General features: G+C 41.4%; 1 pseudogene; it reads right to left on the reverse strand.

The window, feature by feature from the left end:
* Nucleotides 1-942: 942 nt before the first annotated feature.
* LOC129352005 (very low-density lipoprotein receptor-like) lies at nucleotides 943-5,910 on the reverse strand (annotated as a pseudogene).
* Nucleotides 5,911-19,071: the final 13,161 nt, after the last annotated feature.

Below are 19,071 nucleotides of genomic sequence, written 5' to 3' on the forward strand. Positions count from 1 at the left end.
CTGGTAAGGAAGTAAACCAGAGAGCCCTCATGATGCAACTTGTATATTTGACCCATTTCACTCAAAAACAGAAAAACATTCAAAGGGATTTTTTAACACTGATGTTTTAATTCAAAATTTCTTTGTGAATCAGTTCCTTCAGATACAGATCATTTCATTCTCCTTCACTGTACAAGGCTATAAAAAGTTCACAGCAACAGCACAAACATACAAAATAGTCATTTTTACCAAATTCATGTTTTTCCTCCTCTGCTCTCCTTAAATACATCTGAACTCTGGTGAGGAACCAGCCATAGCAAAAAGATTCAAGTCAGTGTTTACAATCTTATTTACAGAGAACATTGATCAAAGTGCATTGAAGAGAGTCCTGATTTACAGTCACGTCTCTGAGGGGGAAATATATTTACACTGTTACAAACGCTGCAACCATGGTGATCTCAGCAGCAGCAATAATAATAATGCAATTAACAGAAGAAACCTTAATGTCAGTCAGCAAAGCATGATCAGAAATATTAACAATCTGTTTCATAATTAAATACTTTTAGTCTCCAGACTTGTTCCCCGTTGAGACCTGAGAACTTTGACCCGGTTTGAATCAGAACCAGGAAACGGGTTGATGAAGACGCCTGGTTCTTCAGAGGTTCAGTCCAGGCTGGACATGAAAGACCCTCAAAGACAAACTGTTCTCTGAACAGACGGCAAAGACGACGTCGGAAAAGCAAGAATAAAAATTCCTCAACACTGTGGAGTGAATGTGGAAAACTCATGGAAGTATTCACATAATAAATAACATTTCCTCTTCACCACAGATCAGGACTTAATGCACTTCTGAAGGCATGTGGTTGAACTGTAAGGTCCGCCGTTACGGCGAACCGTTGGCATCGTAACACGGAGGAGGTTTCCGCAAGGAGAAGAAATAAAAAACCAAAATCCTGAGAACGATCAGGATAAATCATCATCTGTGCTCACTATGGAAATCTGTCAACAGAAACGGAGGAAGGAAAAGATGGGATTTTATTTAACTGAGAGGAAATGGCAGCATTTTCAACCACATCTCAAAATATTGACTTGAAGATTTCCAAATATCAGATTTTAAAAAATTAAACTCACCGCTGGGTAGGTGTGGCCCACGTTGGCGCCGTGGCGGGTGATGTCGATGTTGAGGTCTTCTTCTGTGGTTTTCAGGTAGACTGGGTTGTCAAAGTTCATGCTCTTCTGGTTCTTCAGCTGCCAGTTCCTCCACATCAGGTAGGCGCCCGCTCCGGCCATGGCCAGCAGCACTGCAGCAGAGACACAGGCTGCTGGGAAACAGATTTGACCTCATGTTTGACCTTAGAGGAGGAGGCAGAGGCACTTACAGACAGGTAGGATGGCCCAGGCAGCAGCAGAGCCTCTGGCTGTGGAGTCCACCTGGATAGATGTGCTCACATTGGCTTCTGGAAGAGACGACAAAATCAGTAACTTCCATAAACCTTAAAGAGTTGAGGATAGGGTCATGGTCTACACAAAACCTGCAAAACTCATTCTTAGATAATGTTCAAGTCTGCTTGAGAATTAGCCGTTTTAAGACTTCTTGTCATCAATTCCAAAATAAAATATAAACAGATTCACCACTGTACAATCGTATAGCTTTGAAAAGTAGAAGTGGAGCCTCCTGCAGAAACAAGCAGCAAATGGTTTCTAGATTCCTGTAGTCTTTTCCAGCAGCCATTGTACAGTGCAAACAGCAGTAAAACCTGCTGGGATGTTTCATTTGGAGGGTTTTTTAAAGGCTCATTTCTGAAGCAGAAAATATTTGCCAAATATCAGCTTGGTGTAAATCTAAAGCTCTCAATCAAAACAAGCTTCAGCGAATTCCTGCATTAATATTACAAATGCAGAATAGGGGGGTAAAAAAAGGTTCCAATAGCAAAACTAAAAATCTTCCAGCAGGTTTTGAGGTTTGTAAACTACAGTCAGGCAAGAATGTAGGTTTTGTTTGAGCCAAATATTGCATGTGTACTTCCCATTTTCTACCACTAGATGGCGCTCCTGTACTAGATTAATTTGTTAGAGCTTTAAACTCTTCCAGCAGCAGAGAGGTGATGACTGAATGTCACATGGATTGTTCAGCATTTAGCAACAAGTCACAGGGATTCCTCATGTTTCTGATTAAGATCAAAATTACTTCAGTAAAAATAAAACAGGGAATTTAAGTTCTTCCAAGAGTTTCCAGGTTGAAATGATCCAACTGAACATTTATAATCTCAGCTGGATTAGAAGATTTGAGGAATTACAGGTTAATTTCAGCTCTTAGATTCAGATCAGGACCAAAGCAGCAGAAGTTTCAGTTAAAGCAGAAGAGAAGGTTAATTCAGAAAAATCTTTGCCAGGAGGAGAAAAACTGGAAGCTACTGATTTGAGAGTCCAGCATGCTGAGATGACGGCGTTAGGTTTTACCTTTAGGGTGCGTTACAGCTTCACTACCGTCCTCACAGGAAGAGTCTGTCACTAGAAGAGCAACAACAAACCTTAAGCATTCAAGGTCGTCCAATTTCTGAGTTCTCTTTGAATGTAGACCAGATCTCTGGAGAGTAAACTGGTTTATCTGATGCAAATCAAGAGGATGGGAGAGTCGCTGCAATCTGCATGAATGGTTTCACCATCCTGTAATAAACGACTCACACTGGGAAGTCTGGTCCTTTTGCCTGGAAAGGCCAGTTCATGTGGGGAGGTGTGAATGTGGAACTGAACTCTGGTCCACCTACAAACATCGGCCTGTTTGGTTGAAGTGAAGGCTGGTGCAGTTTGAATGCATATGAACGAACCACAGATTGTTCCTAAAGCAGGAAGTGAACTACAGCATAGGGCATTCTGGGTAAATACAGTGAAACAAATGCTAGCTAGTTTAGTGCTAACGGGAGAAATGGCTTGTGGTCTTTTGCCAAAGACAAAATAAAACTAAAATCTGATGCCACTTTTGTGATGAAGGTTATTTATTGTAATTTATTGACTATACTGGATCCTTTGGTCTTATTGCACAATGATCAGAGGCGTCGTCACACTGTGTGCATAAACTTCTATTTGAGTTCTGCAGCCAAATCTGGATTCCTAATGTAGAACAAATTGCAGGGTCCATTTTGTTACATTATCCCACATATAGCATATTATTAGGCTCTGAAAACAGTCAGTAATGATCATATTCCTGTGAATTATCACAAATCAAGAAGCTGCTGACATTTCTGATGAGCTTTGAGTTTCTCGGTTCTGATCAGTCATTCTGTGAAGAGGAAAATAAAAAACTTTCTTCATGAAATGTAAACAAATCTGCCCACTCAAAGCATTATGGGACTTCAAGTTTCTCATTGTAAGCAATGAAAAACTGAAACATCTATGATTTCAGCTCCAACTGAAGGAAAAACCTCCACTGATCTGTAACGGCGTGAACAATAAAAACAGTCGTTTGTCGCTGTGAGTTGAGCTTCTGTTCACTTTGTGTTTCTAACTGGATTAGAGTCGGCCGGAGCAGCAGCCTCACAAAGCTCTACAGTTCCCGGTCGGCCAGCTGGAAAATGGGCTGGACGGGCAGGAATTAGTCTTAAAGGGACAGGCACCCATTTTCACTGCAACCAACAGAGGTTCAGCAGAGAGCTTCAGTCCTGCTAAACCTCCAAATAGGATTTAAGTAAGCTTCCCAATATAAAGAACTAAAATTGACCAAGTTTAGGGTCAATACTTCAATGAAATGTGGAACAACCAGAAACTAGAGGAAAAATGGAAGCAAACTCAGAAGATCAAGGATGCAGTCGAGCTGGGTGATAAAATTTAGTTTTTAAGGTTCGATGTCTGAAAGATATGGATTCCCCCTGTTCTGTTGGGTTTTTTGAACCGACAACCTCAGCATGTTTTACACTCAGTTAAAACTCTTAATCCTCCACAGATTCTCAGCGTTTCCTGCAGTTTGTTCTGAGCGCCGTCATGAAGACGGTCCAGCGATCCGCGAGTCCCGGCTGGAACCAGAGTCCAATTAGTGCTGCGGATTCAGCTGTCAGGTTTCTGTTGGGTTTGAAAAGGCTAATCTGTGAAAGGAGCGAAGCCGCAGGGAAAAACAAAGCGAGTCTCTAAGCAACCGGTCGTCCAGCAGGAGGGAAAGGCCAGCGCCGCTGCTCTGCCTTCACTCCTGCAACCGCTAATTGTTGCAAACAATCCTGGAGCCGCTGCAAACTGGACCACTGCAGACATTTACCCACAACTTAAAATTCAAGACGCCGCTTCCTTTTCTCCTCTAGAAGCCTTAAAAACAGGCGAGTGGTTCTTACTATATTGAAAACAAAAAAGACTTCAGCAGTGGAAAGAGGTTGATGTTGAAAAGCAGCAGCTGCAGAATCAGTGTTTGCATTTCTGTGCAGAGCTCACCGGGTCTGCAGCGCTGGCCGTCTGCTGCCAGCTCCTGGCCTGCAGGACACACGCAGCTGTACTTGGGGGAATGTTTGTTGATCTGTGGAGCAGGAAGACACAAGAAGCTGCAGCCGCCATTTTCACTTTTCTCTGTGCACCAGTTGGTACCTGCAGAAAAACACAACAAATGAATCACTGAGTAACTGAAGCCCAAATCAAGCTGGAGAACTTGTTCCACACCAGTTCTGGTTAAACTGGGTGACCTTTGACCCCTCACCAGCCAGCTGGATCAGCTCATGGTAGACGATGACGTCCTGCGGGTCGTTCAGGTTGCTGGCGAGCGTGACGACATCAGAACCAGAGAACTTGTTGGCGCCGAAGATGGCTTTGTTTTCACCGTCTGTCCAGAAAACCCGATCCTGCCAACAGAACCAAACATGGCCGACTTTTACATTCTGATCATTTCAGTAATCAATTATTCTGATCAATGGTAATATTTTTTTTACAGATTTTTATTTGACTAAAGCCTTTTTGTACAATTAGAAATAATTCTGTAAACATTTTATTGCTTAAAACTTTGTATTTGACTGTTATGTTTTATGAAACATTTTGAATTTGCTGAAATGTGCTAAACAAATAAACTTTATTAAAAAGCAGCAGCATTTCTTCAGTAAGTCTAAATGAACGAAAGCTGAAGGCCAAACGAACCTCGAACACGGTGAGAGCGAATGGATGAGCCAGGAAGTCTGCAGACTAAATGAGGCCTAATCGATGTTCTTAGTGACCAGAGGATCAATAAGGCCTTAATCAGCCCAGAGGTTCAAACTGATGAAACATGAGGATGGAGGCTCTATTAAAACATTCCTCACCATCTTCATGTTCTTTCAGCAAACAGTTGAGACAGAGCTGGTTTTGGTTCCACCACTATGACCTGCTGCTTTAGCCGCCATTGAAAGTTTTATTAAAAGTCTGTCTGTCAGGATTCCGGTTGTGAGAGCGTGTGCGTGAGAGTGTGAGTGGGAGTGTTACATCTTCTTTCAGCGAGGATCTTCGTGAGGAGCCTGTGGAGCCAGCGCAGGTGACGCTGATTTGCCTCATCAGCGTGCTGGAATAAAGGAGCGGCAGAATCCTCCAGTCATCCCTAGATGGTTAACGCTACCGGTAGTCACTCTGGCCTCACCTGTTGAAAACTTGTTTCTTGAACCTTGTTGTGTAACTCGAAGTTACTTACTCTCCGTATCCTGTTCGTTTCCAGGACTTTTGTGTTCTCGTTTCAAGAAGCTCCTGAGATTGCCTGCCTGCTCCGCCGTTTCCACTGACTCCATCCTGTTCCAACCACCCGAGCTAACTCCTCGCACTCCCTCCGGCACCGTTGCACACCCTCACGCCGGATCCTGACGCCTCACCCCTAAGCTCTGGAAAATCCGCACCAATGTAAACCAGCTCCTGATTCCTCCTCCGAACTCGCATTCTGAACCCATTATAATTCATCTCTCGTTTCAGGCCAACCTGGTCGAGCGACCCTCGCCGCATATCGAAGTCCAGAGGACTGAATTTTATTTGTCCTGTTGTAAATAAATCACTTACCTTTCTATCCAGTGTGTGGTTACTGCATGTGGGTCCGCAAGTTAAATCAAACCATGTCACTGTCAGTCTGCAGATCATGTGACCAAACCAGAAAACACACTGAAAACATAGAGAACAGCAAGAAAAAGGGAAAGTTATCAAAAATGTTCATACTCGAGGAAAGTATGATGTACTCCAAAATATGCTAAAGTAGTGAAGTATTTTTACTTTGTTTACTATACAACACTGAATCAAATAAATACACCACAAGATTCATTGTATTTCATTGAGATGTTAAGGAACAGACCACCACAAGGTCCAGATCCTTTGTGAAGTCAATGAAAGCGATTGATGGTTTTAAATACTTTACAAAAGAAAGTAAAATGCTTTTGTGTGAGTCAACGTGTCTCCTGCATCAGGTAAAGCTGCAAGTCTTTCAGGTTTTGTTTTTACCACCTTTGCACATCTGATAGGCAACATTGTTGCCATTCTTCTTGACAAAGTAAAAAAAACAACTCATCCAGTGTGAATGGAGACTGTCTGTGAGGATCGATTTACAAATCTTTTAAGAGATGCTGAATTGAGGTTTGGATTTGTCTCTCATTCTAAATCAGGACATGGTTTAAGTAAATGAGTAGTTTTGACTGCGTGTCTAGGATGTTGTCTGAGGTTTGTTCTCTAACAAACATCTGAGTACATCAGTCGACTGCTTTCTGACATCTAAAAATCATTTTATTTTGAGGAATCAAACTACAGCATATTTAAATTGATCTTTTTCTTAAGAAAACTTGAAAACCATAGAACTATCTTCTTCCACTTTGAAATTATACATTGTCTTGTGTTGTAGATAATGTAGCATCCATTTGCTGCTGTAATGAGACGAATTATTACAAAAAGTTCAAGGATAAGTAATCTTTTGTAAGGCACACGACTTCAGTTTGGTTTAAAACATGGTGGCACAAGGCTGTCAGTTCACCATCGCCCTCCACCTGGACAATTTAGCTGAACAAAACACCAAGGTCCAATAGGACAGGCAGTCAAAGTGAATAATTCCCCACATTGATCTGTTCTTTTTTTTCTGCTTTCTCGTGGGTCTCAAAACACAAAAGACTTGACATGTGATGTTCTCTTTGATAACTGCCTTTTCGGACGGCAATTGTGAGCTGATAGAACCAATGAACAAATTGATTTACTTGGTGCTTGTGAAAGGTAGTTTTCTTGTTTCAAAGGCTCCTGAAGTTGTCCACAGATCTCAGTCCTGCACCTTTTTCAAACGTAGCAGCAGGTGTTTTATTTCTGGCCGTGTCTTTTTGTCTTTCAAATATCCCTCTTTGACAAAATCCTTCAGAGCCACTGAAGCAGAAATAAAAGCCCTTTGTGGGATGGCTCACTCTGCCAAAGTTTTATAGAGTGGACTTTAGCTCTGGCATATTCTTGTTTATATCCACATGTATTCCACACTCAGCACAAGACTAAGAAATCATGCAAGAATAACATGCAGGAAAGAGCATGACATGTACCGACCATCAGGCATGGAGTCTTTGAAATATAAACTGATTGGGTCTGGTTTTAATTTACAAAGTCAAACTGAAAACTGCTTTCATGGCTCAGCTGTCTACAATTGAGTCAAGGTGCTTTTAAATAGAACAAACAAGTAGTAAAAATGAACAAATGACATTTTACAAAAAAACAAATGAGTAAAACTAGCACAGCACATTATTCTGGTCGCCAGAGCTGACAACAACACCTGACCAGTTAAAGTAAGAACCATTGCTGGATTGTAAGAGTGAAGCCAATCTGTTAAATATTTAGTGTCAGACAATCACAATATTAGAAAGAATGTATAACGTTTTAAACTTTATAGCGTAGTTAATGAGAAGCCAGTGTAAAATGATCAAAACAGGACTAATGTGACCAAACTCTATGTTTCCAGTGAGATGCTGCTGCATTTTTGCCCAAAGGGAGATATTAGCAATGCTTGAATGGCACCATAATATGATGAATAGCAGCACATGAAGTCACAAAGCTGATAAAAGTCTGTCTTTAAAACATTGCTAACCTGTTTTTCACTTTTTGTCAAAGATACTCAAAAGTTGTTGGCAGGTGGGAGACAATATGAATCTAACTGGTCAGTGATGTTGCCATGGTCATTTAAAAGGTTTAGTGGTCGACATAAAATGTTTGTTCAGATTAAGGAAGATTGTCTTCATTCATGTTTGAGTCGTCAATGACGACTAATCTGTGATTTGGTAAAGCAAAATAATCCAAATCAGAGCAGAAAGCAGATGGCACTAAATTCATGCAAATGCAAATCTGCCCATCAATAATTTGCACTTGCTTATGCGACAGGTTGGGGTTGTTTTTAGTTCAGCCACAAAACACAGAACATGCAGGAAAATGTTCAGAGAGAAAGATGTGCTTCTTTCACTTTCATAACTTGACTGAGTAAAAACAGAACTGAGCTTCTGAATGCATATGATGCACAATTGTAGATTCCTAAAGGCCTCAGAATAATGCGTTTCTGTAGCTTGTTGATTTTATATCACAGAATGACAAGAATGCATCAAAAGCATGAAAGCACTGATTAAAGTTTAGAAGGGATCGATTGGACAAACTGTGTGAACAAATTAAGGGGCAAAATCACAAAGATATTTCCAGTAGCTAATTGTGTGTGGACAATTTCAGCTAACTCTGAAACCAGCAACAGAAACATGTTTTCTAATTTCTTCACAAAGCCAATAGTCTTTCTCAGCTTCTCAGCAGTTTGTTCACTGATTTAGTTGATTATGTCCTTGTCTGTCTGTCTATTTACATAAAAAGTAGTAAAATAGTTGCAGAATTTGAAAAATGTGAATTTATTTGCACAAATTAGATTTCATGGCAAAAATACTGTGTGGTTAGAAATCCTGACAAATGGGAAAATAAAACGGTTGGCAACTCAGGTGTGTCAGAGACGTTGAATTAATCTTCTCCTTTATTGAGGTATCCCTTGTATTTTTACAAATAATTTCTCTATTTCTTCCAACAGATGCTTCACATGATCCTGCAGAGATTACTAAACTCAATTCAGCAAATTTAACTGAGCACAATTTGGGTGAGTTGAACTGAGGAATCTTCTGCTTATTATGCTGATGGCGAGAAAAGGGATATCCAAGAAAAATGTTGAAGAGTCAGCTTCCTCATCATTTACTTTATACTATGCTACTATTAACTTGTACTTGTATCAAACTTGGAGACAAAATAAAACATGTGTCATTTAATAACTTGTCTGTGGATGCTACTTTGGGACACAACAGTGGAGCAGTCCAGTCCCAACAGTTCCCCCAATAGTACCTAAACAATGGTACCACTTGTACCATTGTTTACCATGTTGTCCTTGTCAAACAATGTCCCTGTCCCTTTACCATCATTCCTCATTTCACAATGAGAACAGCAGTCAAACAGGACAGAGAATTAGTTTTTTTAAAATTAGCACTAGATCTGCCAGCCACATTCTGCACATATGCCAAACATACATCCAGCCCCATTACACACATCTTCACAAGCTGCACCTCATCATGTTCCTGCACCTTCAGCAGAGACACAGATGCAACCAATTCAATAGCATCTTCAAAATAACAGTCACAGATTCACCTGCAGCAGAATGTATGAAGAAAATAATAAAACATATTGATAAGAGCTGATCATCATCATCAGTCGTGTTCCTACAATGTCACTGCTAGTGCATGTTTTTGTGCTCAAATAAAGCTGAGGACAATAATATCTGTTTAGGTAAATACATTTTAATATCTTACAGGATGCAGCATTTATTATTTATCAATTATTCTCCAACAATCATTTTTATAAATACATGTAACCCATTTAGAAAGAAAGAGAAGAAAAATGTTGATCTTGAAATGTTTCTATGCAGATGATGGAGAGAGAGGAGCAGAGCTGCAGAGAGGTTGAGACGAGGCTTTATTCACAAGATCCATCTAATGGCCTTTACCACACAAAACAGAACATTTAGGCATCATGGCTGAAAATGGCCCACACAAAGTTTCTGATGGCCCAAATCCAAGACCAGAGGAGAGTAACAGGTGTTTTCCCAAAGCTTACTGTTTTGGTTTACTGTCTAATGGAGAGAAAGTTGAAGGAGATTGGTTACTGTATTCCAGAAATACTAACAAAGTCTATTGTTTTGCATGAAAGCTCTTTGGAGAAGCTAAAGTTCCTGCCACGTGGCTTGTGGAGGGTATAATAACTGGCCATGTCTTTCAAAAACACTGAAGCCCCAAGAAACAGTAGTTGTCACATAAACGCTTCTCTGATGTGGAAAGAAATGTGGCTTACGCCTCGGTAAGACTATTGATAGTGAACTGCAGAGAACCAGCAGCTGGAAAAGCAACTGGAGAAATGTGTTGGCTCCAGTTATTGACTGCATCCTCTTCCTTGCAGAGAGAAAACTCGCCACTAAGGGGAAAATTGTCAGCTAGGAAATCCTAAACTGGAGCTTTTCTGTGAATCCTGGAGCTCAGAGCACGATCTGATGTCACACTAGCAGAACATGTTAGAAAGGCTGCAAACTCCAAACAAACCCCTGGATATCTGACATGCTGCTCAGAATGAACTGCTGGATTCATATCAGAGTGTTTGGGCTAAATATCTGCCCAGACCAAAGCCTCCAAGGACTTTGCAGTGGAACTGGAAATTTCAAAGCAAGAGCAGGTCAGTCATCATTCCATATATTGATACAGATGGGAAGAGAAAGTCTCTATTGCAGAGTCTTTTGTGGGTTTCACTGCTGTGAAGGACACAACTGGGAAAGGCCTCACACTAACAGGGGTACTGGAGAGTTTGGGCTTGGATTTGGCTGATTGTAGAGGGCAAAGTTACCATAATGGCTCTAATATGAGGGCAATAAACAAGGCTGCTGAAGCTTTAATACAGCAAAGATGTCCAGAGGCTCCATTTCATCCCTGCTGCAGCCACAGCCTGAACCTTTTGTTATGTGATGCAGCCTCATCTAGCAGAGAGTCTAACTGTCTTTGGCACTGTCCAAGATTGGACACCATCTTTGGGTCTTCTGTGGAGCATTTTATCAATAGTTTTACTGATATGGACATTTAATGCTAGTGCAGCACAAGTTAGTCTGGATCTTCCTGCAGCTTTAGATCACAGTTTTCTTCCTCTTAAACATGAATCTCTTTGAAGCCACTGCTTTCATTTCTTGTTGCTTTCATCGGCTGTAGGGTCAAAGGTCAAGCTGGCGTCTTTCTTTGGCATCTTTTGTGATAATTACAGCGAGATGAGAAACCTGTGTTTCAGCAGCAGGAATGTTGTAAAGATGGATTGGCGACAGGATGACATGGGAAGCGATTCACATGAGTTTAAATGGAGTTTGAGGCCTGAAGCATCAGAGAAAGTTTGGATGAGACGGATAACAGGAATTGGTCGGCATCTCTCAGAAACAGAGTCGTGTCATCAGCAACTGGACTGATACACGTTTCTCCATCAGCAACTGGGATGCGGCGCATTTTGTTTCCCAGAATAAATGTTGCAAGAAGTTGGGCTGCCATCAGGAATAAATAGGGGAAACTGGGCGGCCCAGTCTCTCTCCTCTGGATACTGGGAATCTGGGACAGGAACCAGTTTAACACAGCAGTTACCTTCTTGTAAAGAGGCTGGATATGAAATATGGCCTGAAAGCAAATGTTTCTAAGCTCCCATACGTAAAGCCGTCCTCTAGAGAGTCAGAAGCCTTATAAAGTCCAACAAGCAAATCAAGCTGTTATCATTGATTGGTTCTGAAGGGTCCAGTAGATCCAGCACAAGCCTCAGGTTGTTTGTGTCTGTGGGACATGGAGCCTGATTGAGATTCATCAATAATAGAACTGAGGGTTTGTTTCATTCTTCTGGCCAAATCCAAACTTTCCAGTCATTGTTCAGTCAGCAAATAGGTCTCCAGTTGTCAATGGGTAACTTGTCTTTGCCAGCCTTTGGGATCAGAGTAATAAGGCCTTGTGTTAAAGTAGGAGGCAATTCTCCACCATCAATACTTTCTGAAAGAGCCTGAGAATAAAGGGACTCACATCTTTGACACATTTCTCATAAAGCTACTTGACAGCCCATCACTACCTGCTGATTGGTTGTTTTAAGGCTTCAAATATCTCTTCTACTTCCTGTAGCGTGAGGTTAGCATCACACATTTTGTTCTCAGATCAACTTCACAATGTTTCATGGAGTCAATCAGAAAAGAAGCTTTTCATGGAGTCTTCAGAGGAGTAGAGGTTGTTGTAGGAACTGGAACCAAATGAACCAAGAGTTTTATGGTCTGATACAATCTTGTCATGAACTTTAAGTGAGTCTAAAGTCTCATGAAGTTTAGATTGTTCTGAACCAAAACAGTAGGAAGAACACTGCTCCCCTTCCTCCAACCATCTGGCTCCAGACCTGACAAACGCGCCTCCAGCTTCTGTTTCTATATTTCATCCAGTTTAGTTTGACCTTCACTAAGGAGAGAAAGGTCATCCTCATGAAGGTCATCATGGCTGATCCTGGATAAAGAAGCTGTCTGAGAGCAAAGACTTTCTTCCTCTGCCTTCTCTTGTCTGCAAGGTTCCTGCTGAAGGATCTGCTGGATTTTCCTCTGTCATATTTGAACAGTTCCCAAAAGGACTAAAGGAGTTTTGTCTCCAGGCTTTTCCTCCCAGCGGGATTTAATCAGGGATCTGATGCTTTCAGTAACATCCTCATATGAGAGAAGACTGTTGTTCCTCTTCCAACAGACGGCTCTAGGAATGCCGGGCGTCCAGAGCCAAAGGCTTAACGGGATTATTTCACGGTCAGAGAAAGGAGCAGGGTGCGTATCAATATTAACAGCAGCAGAACCGACTGGCTTTGATACCAGCCAAAAGTCAATACGGACTTTTTAGAAAGGTCTTTGGTAGGGAGGAAAAGATCCAGTTTATTGCTGCCGATTCCAATACCGATCACCATGAGGCCCATCTTTGCTGATCGCCTGGATCCGCTGATTATTTCATCTAGTTAGAAATGATACTATGTGATGTGGCAAAATTAAAATGGATCTGCTTATAAATTCATCTAATTAACGTAAACATGCAACAAACTTGCAGGCACAAAACAGCAGCTACTGAGTCAAAAGAAGAGAAAAACCTGCAACCAGTTCAACAACATGAACAGTAAAGTTCTCTGTAGCATAAATTATACATGAGCCAATAATCTCACAACATTATTATATCAAATAATGTCCAGTAAAACAGGGAAACATTCATTCAAAGTAAAAATGCAGGTTGATCCAAAATCTATGATCCAAGTTAATGAATCAAAACTTCCTGAGAGCAGCTAATGATTAACACTGGTTAGATAGCAGAATAATGCAGATGGATAGCTAGATGATAAATGCAGGTATTGGTTAGCTAGATGATTAAAGCTGGCTCTGGTTAGCTAGTTGATTAACGCTGGTTCTGGTTAGCTAGCTGCATAATAAAGGTTCTGGTTACCTAGCTAAATAATGCAGATTCTGGTTAGCTAGCTGATTAATTATTGTTCTGATTATCTAGCTGAATAATGCTGGTTCTGGTTAGCTAGCTAATTAACGCTGGTTCTGGTTAGCTAGTTAAATAATGCTAGCTGAACAATGCATGTTCTGGTTAGTTAGCTGATTAACCCTGGTTCTGGTTAGCTAGTTGAATAAAGCAGGTTCTGGTTAGCTAGCTGATTAATGCTTGATCTGGTTAGCTAGCTGCATAATGCAGGTTCTGGTTAGATAGGTGATGAATGCAGGTTCTGGTTAGCTAGGTGATGAACGCTGGTTCTGGTTAGCTAGTCATATAATGCAGGTTCTGGTTAGCTAGCTGATTAATACTTGATCTGGTTAGCTAGCTGCATAATGCAGGTTCTGGTTAGCTAGGTGATGAATGCAGGTGCTGTTAGCAAGCTGATTAACGCAGGTTCTGGTTAGCTAGGTGATGAACGCTGGTTCTGGTTAGCTAGGTGATGAACGCTGGTTTTGGTTAGCCAGCTGCATAATGCAGGTTCTTGTTAGCTAGGTGATGAATGCAGGTGCTGTTAGCTAGCTGATTAAAGCTGGTTCTGGTTAGCTAGCTGAATAGTGCAGGTTCTGGTTAGTTAGCTGATTAACGCTGGTTCTGGTTAGCTAGCTTATGGTTAGTTATGGTTAGCTAGATTATTAAAGCTTTTTCTAGTTAGCTAGCTGGTTAACGCTGGTTCTGGTTATCTTGCTGAATAATGCAAATTCTGGTGAGCTAGATTATTAATGCTCGATCTAGTTAGCTAGCTGCATAATGCAGGTGCTGGTTAGCTAGCTGATTAACACTGGTTCTGGTTAGCTAGTTGATTAATGCTTGATCTGGTTAGCTAGCTGCATAATGCTTTTCCTGGTTATGGTTAGCTACTAATTAACGCTGTTCTGGTTAGCTAGTTGAATAATGCAGGTTCTGGTTAGCTAGCTAATTAATGCTTGATCTGGTTAGCTAGCTGCATAATGCAGGTTCTGGTTAGCTAGCTGATTAATGCTTGATCTGGTTAGCTAGCTGCATAATGCAGGTTCTGGTTAGCTAGGTGATGAATGCAGGTTCAGGTTAGCTAGGTGATGAACCCTGGTTCTGGTTAGCTAGTTGAATAATGCAGGTTCTGGTTAGCTAGTTGATGAATGCAGGTTCTGGTTAGCTAGTTGAATAATGCAGGTTTCTGGTTAGCTAAGTTATAAATGCAGGTTCTGGTTAGCTGGTTGAATAATGCAGGTTCTGGTTAGCTAGGTGATGAATGCAGGTTCTGGTTAGCTACTTGAATAATGCAGGTTCTGGTTAGCTAGGTGATGAACACTGGTTCTGGTTAGCTAGTTGAATAATGCAGGGTCTCGTTAGCTAGCTGAACAATGCAGGTTCTGGTTAGCTAGCTGATTAATGCTTGATCTGGTTAGCTAGGTGCATAATGCAGGTTCTGGTTAGCTAGGTGATTAATGCTTGATCTGGTTAGCTAGCTGCATAATGCAGGTTCTGGTTAGCTAGCTGATTAATGCTTGATCTGGTTAGCTAGTTGAATAATGCAGGTTCTGGTTAGCTAGTTGATGAATGCAGGTTCTGGTTAGCTAGTTGAATAATGCAGGTTCTGGTTAGCTAGGTGATTAATGCTTGATCTGGTTAGCTAGCTGCATAATACAGGTTCTGGTTAGCTAGGTGATGAATGCAGGTGCTGTTAGCTAGCTGATTAACGCAGGTTCTGGGTAGCCAGGTGACGAACGCTGGTTTTGGTTAGCTAGTTGAATAATGCAGGTTCTGGTTAGCTAGCTGATTAATGCTTGATCTGGTTAGCTAGCTGCATAATGCAGGTTCTGGTTAGATAGGTGATGAATGCAGGTTCTGGTTAGCTAGGTGATGAACGCTGGTTCTGGTTAGCTAGTCATATAATGCAGGTTCTGGTTAGCTAGCTGATTAATACTTGATCTGGTTAGCTAGCTGCATAATGCAGGTTCTGGTTAGCTAGGTGATGAATGCAGGTGCTGTTAGCAAGCTGATTAACGCAAGTTCTGGTTAGCTAGGTGATGAACGCTGGTTCTGGTTAGCTAGGTGATGAACGCTGGTTTTGGTTAGCCAGCTGCATAATGCAGGTTCTTGTTAGCTAGGTGATGAATGCAGGTGCTGTTAGCTAGCTGATTAAAGCTGGTTCTGGTTAGCTAGCTGAATAGTGCAGGTTCTGGTTAGTTAGCTGATTAACGCTGGTTCTGGTTAGCCAGCTCATTATGGTTAGTTATGGTTAGCTAGATTATTAAAGCTTTTTCTAGTTAGCTAGCTGGTTAACGCTGGTTCTGGTTATCTTGCTGAATAATGCAAATTCTGGTGAGCTAGATTATTAATGCTCGATCTAGTTAGCTAGCTGCATAATGCAGGTGCTGGTTAGCTAGCTGATTAACACTGGTTCTGGTTAGCTAGTTGATTAATGCTTGATCTGGTTAGCTAGCTGCATAATGCTTTTCCTGGTTATGGTTAGCTAGCTAATTAACGCTGGTTCTGGTTAGCTAGTTGAATAATGCAGGTTCTGGTTAGCTAGCTAATTAATGCTTGATCTGGTTAGCTAGCTGCATAATGCAGGTTCTGGTTAGCTAGCTGATTAATGCTTGATCTGGTTAGCTAGCTGCATAATGCAGGTTCTGGTTAGCTAGGTGATGAATGCAGGTTCAGGTTCGCTAGGTGATGAACCCTGGTTCTGGTTAGCTAGTTGAATAATGCAGGTTCTGGTTAGCTAGTTGATGAATGCAGGTTCTGGTTAGCTAGTTGAATAATGCAGGTTCTGGTTAGCTAGGTGATAAATGCAGGTTCTGGTTAGCTGGTTGAATAATGCAGGTTCTGGTTAGCTAGGTGATGAATGCAGGTTCTGGTTAGCTACTTGAATAATGCAGGTTCTGGTTAGCTAGGTGATGAACACTGGTTCTGGTTAGCTAGTTGAATAATGCAGGGTCTGGTTAGCTAGCTGAACAATGCAGGTTCTGGTTAGCTAGCTGATTAATGCTTGATCTGGTTAGCTAGCTGCATAATGCAGGTTCTGGTTAGCTAGGTGATTAATGCTTGATCTGGTTAGCTAACTGCATAATGCAGGTTCTGGTTAGCTAGTTGATGAATGCAGGTTCTGGTTAGCTAGTTGAATAATGCAGGTTCTGGTTAGCTAGGTGATTAATGCTTGATCTGGTTAGCTAGCTGCATAATACAGGTTCTGGTTAGCTAGGTGATGAATGCAGGTGCTGTTAGCTAGCTGATTAACGCAGGTTCTGGGTAGCCAGGTGACGAACGCTGGTTTTGGTTAGCTAGTTGAATAATGCAGGTTCTGGTTAGCTAGCTGATTAATGCTTGATCTGGTTAGCTAGCTGCATAATGCAGGTTCTGGTTAGCTAGCTGATTAAAGCTTGATCTGGTTAGCTAGCTGCATAATGCAGGTTCTGGTTAGCTAGCTGAATAATGCAGGTTCTAGTTAGTTAGCTGATTAACACTGGTTCTGGTTAGCTAGCTGATTATGGTTGGTTCTGGTTAGCTAGGTGATGAATGCAGGTGGTTAGCTAGTTGAATAATGCAGGTTCTGGTTAGTTAGCTGATTAACGCTGGTTCTGGTTAGCTAGCTGATTATGGTTGGTTCTGGTTAGCTAGGTGATGAATGCAGGTGCTGTTAGCTAGCTGATTAAAGCTGGTTCTGGTTAGCTAGCTGAATAATATAGGTTCTGGTTAGTTAGATGATTAAAGCTTTTTCTGGTTAGCTAGCTGGTTAACGTTGGTTCTGGTTATCTTGCTGAATAATGCAAAATCTAGTTAGCTAGGTGATGAATGCTGGTGTGGTGAGCTAGATTATTAATGCTGGTTCCTTTTAGCTAGCTGATTAACGCTGATTCTGGTTAGCTAGCTTATTAACGCAGGTTCCAGTTAGCTAGCTGATTTATGCAGGTTCTGGTTAGCTAGATGAATAATGCAGATTATGGTTAGCTAGCTGATTAATGATGGTTCTGGTTAGCCAGCTGAAAAATGCTGGTTGTGGTTAGCTAGCTGATTAACGCCGATTCTGGTTAGCTAGATCATGAATGCTTGATCTGGTTAGCTAGCTGATTAATGCCGATTCTGGTTAGCTAGATCATGAATGCTTGATCTGGTTAGCTAGCTGATTAATGCTTGATCTGGTTAGCTAGCTGCATAATGCAGGTTTCTGGTTAGCAAGTTGAATAATGCAGGTTCTGGTTAGCTAGCTGATTAACGCTGGTTCTGGTTAGCTAGTTGAATAATGCAGGTTCTGGTTAGCTAGGTGATGAATTCAGGTTCTGGTTAGCTAGCTGCATAATGCAGGTTCTGGTTAGCTAGGAGATGAATGCAGGTGCTGTTAGCTAGCTGATTAACGCAGGTTCTGGTTAGCTAGGTGATGAACGCTGGTTCTGCTTAGCTAGTTGAATAATGCAGGTTCTGGTTAGCTAGGTGATGAATGCAGGTTCTGGTTAGCTAGGTGATGAACGCTGGTTCTGGTTAGCTAGCTGATTAATGCTTGATCTGGTTAGCTAGCTGCATAATGCAGGTTCTGGTTAGCTAGGTGATGAATGCAGGTGCTGTCAGCTAGCTGAATAATGCAGGTTCTGGTTAGTTAGCTGATTAACGCTGGTTCTGGTTAGCTAGCTGATTATGGTTGGTTCTGGTTAGCTAGGTGATGAATGCTGGTGCTGGTGAGCTAGATTATTAATGCTGGTTCCTTTTAGCTAGCATATTAACGCTGATTCTGGTAAGCTAGCTGATTAAACGATGGTTCTGGTTAGCTAGCTGAATAATGCAGATTATGGTTAGCAAGATGATTAATGCAGGTATTGGTTAGCTACATGATTAAAGCTGGTTCTGGTTAGCTAGCTTATTAACGCAGGTTCCATTTAGATAGCTGATTATTGCAGGTTCTGGTTAGCTAGCTGAATAATGCAGATTATGGTTAGCAAGATGAATAATGCAGATTATAGTTAGCTAGCTGATTAACACCGATTCTGGTTAGCTAGATGATGAATGCTTGATCTGGTTAGCTAGCTGCATAATGCCGGTTCTGGTTAGCTAGCTGAATAATGCAGGTTCTGGTTAGTTAGCTGATTAACGCTGGTTCTGGTTAGCTAGCTGATTATGGTTGGTTCTGGTTAGCTAGGTGATGAATGCAGGTGCTGTTAGCTAGCTGATTAAAGCTGGTTCTGGTTAGCTAGCTGAATAATGCAGGTTCTGGTTAGTTAAATGATTAAAGCTTTTTTGGTTAGCTAGCTGGTTAACGCTGGTTCTGGATATCTTGCTGAATAATGCAAATTCTAGTTAGCTAGGTGATGAATGCTGGTGCTGGTGAGCTAGATTATTAATGCTGGTTCCTTTTAGCTAGCTGATTAATGCTGGTTCTGGTTAGCTAGCTGCATAATGCAGGTACTGGTTAGCTAGTTGAATAATGCACGTTCTGGTTAGCTAGCTGATTAACGCTGGTTCTGGTTCGCTAGCTGATTAACGCAGGTTCCATTTAGCTAGCTGATTAATGCTGGTTGTTGTTAGACAGCTGTGTAATAAATGTTCTGGTTAGCTAGCTGATTAATGCTTGATCTGGTTAGCTAGCTGCATAATGCAG

The sequence above is a fragment of the Poeciliopsis prolifica genome, unplaced genomic scaffold, assembly GCF_027474105.1.
Source record: "Poeciliopsis prolifica strain line A6 unplaced genomic scaffold, Auburn_PproV2 SCAFFOLD071, whole genome shotgun sequence".
NCBI lineage: Eukaryota > Metazoa > Chordata > Actinopteri > Cyprinodontiformes > Poeciliidae > Poeciliopsis > Poeciliopsis prolifica.